Raw genomic sequence first — 6,449 nt, 5'->3', positions numbered from 1 at the left:
GATTTCAACGCATTATATAAGGGAAAACGTTAAAATAATATGTCAGACTACAGTTAAGGGAGAAAAGGATAGCTTAATATAAACATAGAAGTGATAGAGCGCATAACCTGTTGAACAAGACCTCCGTGGATAAAACGGCAAGACGCCACCGGTATCTGCTAATCACGTAGAAAATCTAAGACGATTTTCTGTCTCATCATTACCAATGGAACTCTTATTCAGAAACAGGACTCTCACAGGCCTGCAATAGTTCAGACCAGCCCTAGAGCTGTCAGTGCCTTCCGATCTTGGAGGGTCGGCCAGCGACACTGTAGCCCCTGCAGTGAAGAATCTGAGTGAAACTCCCCAGGTAAGCGCAGGTTCCACCACGTGTTCTGCAGCGATTCTCAGCAGCCTACAGGAGAAAACTCCAACTCCCATCAGACAACGCGAGCTGAGGTGGGCGGGCACTCACCGCGCATGGGCGGCTCTGGCCAATAACGACTGTCGTTACAGCGAACCGTTTGGCCGCGTTTGTAAAAGACCGCGGCAGGCGAAGAGAGAGGAGGTGAGGGCGGTCGTCAGCTTGGGGCCTTGGGGCCGCGAGGTGGGAGGGTGGGGGCCCGGGGCAGGTGAGGGGGCCGTGCTGACAGAAGGCGGGGGCGGCGGTGGAACGGGTGTAGAGCCTAGAATCCCAACGGGGAGAGTGTCCAAGGAACAGGGCGCGAGCCAGGTGTTGCTTCTGTTGGGGGCCTACTTAGAACCGGAAGTGAGCCCTCGCGCGGGGAGGATGCCGGGAAACTGGCCTCGGGTGGTGCCGTCGGGGGCGGGCTGGTCCCGGAATCCGGGAGGGAGGTGCAGCCTAGGAGGCCCCTTTACCAGAGACGACCCTGCATTTCTCCATTGGCCTTTCTGCGGCGTTCGACTCCGCGCAGAGTTAATGGAGGCCCCTTGGGCCGTGAGTCGGGGGTTCTGGCTTCTAGGCTTGCCCCTGCCTCTCATTTGTGTTTTGTCCAGGAAGCCATCAGATTCCGAAATCACACTAGGTCTTAGGATGTCAGGTGGCTGACTGTGAGACAATCATCACAGCATTCCTTTCTCCGAGTCAATTTCTTCCTCAAGATGAGTGCCTTAGTACCTACTTCGCAGGATTATGGAGTTCACGAGAGAAACGTCCAAATCTGCAAGAATTTGTATGAGTGTATTTGAGCCAAACCATTTCCAGGAAGCAAAATCTCAACGGAAAGAGGAAATGCTCCAGAGGAGGGCAGTTTTGCACTTTATTTTATACATTAGGATCAAAAGGAAAGATGTAAGGGGGATACATGAACTTCATTGTTGATAGATTAGGGAGGTGGTAGAAAGCAAAACTGGGAAATCTCTGGGATTTGATAAATAGACAACCTACTTTTTAAAAATATATATATTTTTTTATTGATTTTTCACAGAGAGGGATAGAGTTAGAAACATCTATGAGAGAGTCATCGATCAGTTGCCTCTTGCACGCCCCCTACTGGGGATGTGCCAGCAACCAAGGTACATGCCCTTGACCGGAATCGAACCCGGGACCTTTCAGTCCGCAGGCGGACGCTCTACCACTGAGCCAAACCGGTCCTGGCCAACCTACTTCTTTTACACAGGTTTGAAAAGGATAGTTCAGTTAACATGATAATGGTAACAATGAGAGGTTCTGTGGTCTCCTGCTCTGGGGGGAGAATTATGCCCTGAGGGGTTTGTAAAAAGGAAATTAACCTGACATTTCAAAAGTATGTTATTGGTAGATGCAAAAAACAAATCCTCTCCCTGTCCCCCCTCAAAACAAACAAACAAACAACAACAACAACAAAATAACAATAGGCTCAGTTAAGATAAAGACCTTTTGTCAAGGAAGATATTGGCCCTAGCTGGTTTGGTTCAATGGATTGAGCATCGGCCTGCAGACTGATCCCAGTACTTGCCTAGGTTGTGGGTTTTATCCCCAGTAGGAGGCTTGCAGGAGGCAGCCAATCAGTGATTCTCATCATTGATGTTCCTCCCTCCCTCTCCCTTCTCTATTATTGTTAAGATGACACTGCTGCCAAAACCGGTTTGGCTCAGTGGTAGAGCGTTGGTCTGTGGACTGAAAGGTCCCAGGTTCGATTCTGGTCAAGGGCATGTACGTTGGTTGCGGGCACATCCCCCGTAGGGGTTGTGCGCAGCTAGTCGATGTTTCTCTCTCATCGACGTTTCTAGCTCTCTATCTCTCTTCCTTCCTCTCTGTAAAAAATCAGTAAAATATATTTAAAAAAAAAAAAAAAAAAAAAGATGACACTACTCCCGAATTGATCTACAGATAACCATATAATCCCTATCAAAGTTAACAAGATAATCAATAAAAAATATATTTTTAAAAGGAAGATACTGGCCTAGGACATGACTATAGCCATGACTCACTTTTTGTTAGGAATTTTAAATTTCAGACCATCCAATCGCTTCTCGGCCTTTTGGCTAAGATCAAGTGTAAATTTCAGACCATCCTATGTGGTTTCTGTAGGTGTCTGAGTTTGTAAGGCCTTTGGCCTCCCCTGAGCTTGTCTGCTTTAGAGTATGGCTCCTTTTTCATCCACAATGGTGAGAAATACATGAGGAAAATAAATGCATGGGAAGGGCTTACTTGTACTTAGTAAGCATTAGTAAGTTTTATGTTTAATTCATGGTGATCATTTGTTCTCTTCACTTAGTGCTTCACAAACATTAAATAGCATCCACCAAGATGTATAGCTCTACAGCCAAATAGTAATTGAATGGCACCCCTCCTTCTAGGGAGCATTTTAGGGACACCCTTTCATAGGCAGGATTCAAATACAGGTTCTTTACCAGTTGTGTAAACTTGTTTGAATTTTCTTTCAATATAGAATCTAATAAGTGATACCAGTACATGTTTAAAATTCAAATATTAGAAAACAGTGAAATGTAACTCTCCCCTGGCCCTGAGTGTGTTTGCCAAGGCCAGCCAGTAGTGTGTATTCTTAACTTTGCGTAGGAAAGATTTCACAATCCAAATCCTGGGGACAGTGAAACAAGGAAGGGCTTAGCATAAAAGAAGTAACAGGAGAGCCTGGCTTGGGCTGCCTTAGCCTACTGGGAAGTCAGAGAAAAGGGGTTACCTCCGGCAAGCTGAGCTGTTGCTGCCCATTGCTCCCTTGGTTGCAAATTTTGTGGGGTCCCTTAGCGTTTAGGAGATGCACACCTGTGGGGGAAGAGGAGGGGAAAGAGAATAGCACAGGCAAACTGATTGCCATCATAGCCTTAGCTAACACCTCCATCACACATAATTGCCATTTCTTTTTTGTGATGGGGACATTTAAGATCTTGGCAACTTTCAAGTATATAATACAGTCTTATTAACTGTAATTACCGCCGAAACTGGTTTGGCTCAGTGGATAAAGCGTCAGCCTGCGGACTGGAAGGTCCCAGGTTCGATTCTGGTCAAGGGCATGTACCTTGGTTGCGGGCACATCCCCAGTAGAAGGTGTGCAGGAGGCAGCTGATTGATGTTTCTTTCTCATCGATGTTTCTAAGTCTCTATCCCTCTCTCTTCTTCTCTGTAAAAAATCAATAAAACATATTTTAAAAAAACACTGTAATCACCATTCTGTATAGTAGATACCCAGAACTTGATCAGAACTGGAAGTTTTTACCCTTTGACTGGTATTTCCCAATTTTTCCCACTCCCCAGCCCCTGGAAACCACCATTCCATTCTCTATGAGTTTGGCTTTTTTAGATTTTATACGAAGTGATATCATACAGTATTTGTCCTTCTCTGTCCACATTGTCTTAATTTGATTTGTAATAAGTTTTAAAATCAGGAAGTGTGAGTCCTTCTACTTTATTCTTCTTAAGATTATTCTGGCTCTTCAAGATCCCTTGTATTTTTTTTATGAATTTTAGGATCATCTTGTTAATTTCTGGGGGAGGAAGGAGTATCTGTGATTTTGATAGGGATTACATGGTATCTGTAGATCAATTTGGGGAGTAGTATCATCTTAACAATATTAATTCTTCTGGTCCATGAACATGGGATGTCTTTCCTTTTTTTAGGTCTTTAATTTCCTTCAACAATGTTTTGTAGTTTTTAGTGTACAAGTCTGCTTTTGTTGCTCAGTTTGTTTTCATCTTTGGACTTTGCTTGTAGTAATTTTTTTTTAAAATATATTTTATTGATTTTTCACAGAGAGGAAGAGAGAGGGAGAGAGAGTTAAAAACATCGATGAGAGAGAATATCAATCAGCTGCCTCTTGCACACCCCCCACTGGGGATGTGCCCGCAACCAAGGTACATGCCCTTGACCGGAATCGAACCCGGGACCTTTTAGTCCGCAGGCCGACGCTCTATCCACTGAGCCAAACCGGTCCCGGCTGCTTGTAGTAATTTTTGATGTGCAGAAAATTTTCATTTTTATGTAATCAAATATCAGTTTTAGTTTTTAAAATGGATAAAATATTTGGGGCTTTCTTAAAAAATATTTTTAATATGTTTTTATTGAAAGAGAAGAAGGGAGAGGGAGAGATAGAAACATCAGTGATGAGAGAGAATCACTGATCAGCTGCCTCCTGCACGCCCCACACTGGGGACCAAGCCCGAAACCCAGGCATGTGCCCTTGACTGAAATCTAACCTTGGACCCTTCAGTCCTCAGGTTGACGCTCTATCCACTGAGCCAAACCAGCTAGGCTTAGATAAAATATTTTTAATAGATTTCCCCCCAATGAGATAGACACATGGTTAAATGAGCATGTGAAACATTAGTGAGATGCCACTTCAACACACTATAATCAAATGGCTATGAGAAGATAGTAACATGTATTGATTGGCCAGGAAGTGGAGAAACAGGAACTTTCATATGTTACCTGTGTGAATGTAAAATGATACAGCCAGTTTGGCAGTTTCTTAAAAAATTAAACAGAAACTTATCAGCAATTCCACTTCTAGGTATTTACCCAAGAGAAATGAAGCCATTTGTCTTCACAAAGACTTGCATGTTTATTTTCTCAGAAGCAGTGTTCATAGGAGTAAAAAACTGGAAACCAAGTATCTGTCAGCTGGTGAGTAGATAAACAAAATGATATCTATACCATGGACAACTATTTAGCAATAAAAGGAATGAAGTATGATACATGCTATAATGTGGTGGAATCTTGAAAACATATTGAGTGAAAGAGGCCAGACTTTTATTTATTATTTTTTTATTTTATTTAAAAAAAATATTTTATTGGTCTTTTACAGAGAGGAAGGGAGAGGAATAGAGAGCTAGAAACCCTGATGAGAGAGAAACACCGACCAGCTGCCTCCTGCACACCCCCTACCGGGGATGTGCCTGCAACCAATGTACACGCCCTTGACCGGAATCGAACCTGGGACCCTTCAGTCCACAGACCGATGTTCTATCCACTGAGACAAACCAGCTTCAGCGAAGCCAGACTTTTAAAAGCCACATATTATATGATTCCATCTAAATGAAATGTTCAGAAAAGGTAAATCTATAGAGACAGAAAGCAGATTAGTGATTTCCTGGGGGTGGGAATCATTACTGCAAACAGCAAGAGGGATCTTTTCGGGGAGTGTTCTAGCTCTCTATCCCGTCTCTGTTCCTCTCTGTAAAAAAATCAATAATATATATTAAAAAGAAAAGTAAAAGAGAAAAATAAAAGAATGGAATTCCCATGATGATGCTAAAAAAACGTTAGCATCTTAAGGCTTCACCTGTATGGCAAGCCAGCTTCTGCCTTGATGAACTTAGTTGTGTTTTTCCACTTAACTCATTATCAGTGAGTTTTTAGCCAAGTTCTTTCATAGATAATTAACTCTTTTTCTGTTTTGCAAATGAAAAACCCTGAAGCTCAAAAGTTAAAAGCCTTAGTCACAGAGAGAATTGGTGGTAAAGGGCCAACTAAATCCTCCATCTTTTGACTTTGAACCCATGTTTGGCTGAATGAGAATACTTACTAAAGAAATTTACCTGGGAAGGCAGTTCTGGGTAAACATGCTAATGTCTCTAGATCAGTAGTTTGGTTTTTAAAAAAATACATATTGATTTTTTACAGAGAGGAAGGGAGAGGGATAGAGAGCTAGAAACATCAGAGAGAAACCTTTCAGTCCGTAGACCGAACTTTCTATCCACTGAGCCAAATCGGTTTTGGCAATCAGTAGCTTTTTATGAGTGATTTTAGCTCACCAGAGACCATTTAGCAATTCTTGTTTTTTTTACAACTTGGGGAGGAGGTGCTACAACATCTAGTGGGTTCTACTAAACATCCTGCAATGCATGGGATACTCCTCTAACAACTAAGAATTACCCAGACCTAAATGTCAGTAGTGCCAAGGTGAAGAAATCTTGCTATAGACCATATTTCAGAAAGCTTTATTCACTCAGTAAGCAAATATTACAGTTAGGAGACTATAGCATCAGTGAAAAGATGGGCATTCTTAGA

At 42.6% G+C, this 6,449-nt stretch overlaps 1 protein-coding gene across 1 annotated transcript in view; it reads left to right on the top strand.

Annotated features, from left to right (window-relative positions):
- Positions 1-467: 467 nt before the first annotated feature.
- The window catches only part of LOC311631265 (uncharacterized protein C2orf42), a 28,059-nt gene continuing 22,077 nt past the window's right edge, over positions 468-6,449 (top strand). The window contains exons 1-2 of the mRNA XM_084901200.1: positions 468-547; positions 4,951-5,063. The gene's annotated coding sequence lies outside the window, so the exon portion shown is untranslated. The remainder of the gene's footprint in view (positions 548-4,950; positions 5,064-6,449) is intronic.

The sequence above is a fragment of the Pipistrellus hanaki genome (assembly GCF_964339955.1).
Source record: "Pipistrellus hanaki genome assembly, chromosome: 12".
Classification (NCBI taxonomy): Eukaryota; Metazoa; Chordata; class Mammalia; order Chiroptera; family Vespertilionidae; genus Pipistrellus; species Pipistrellus hanaki.
Note: the sequence above shows the minus strand (reverse complement) of the source record. Positions and strands in the feature narration are given on the sequence as shown.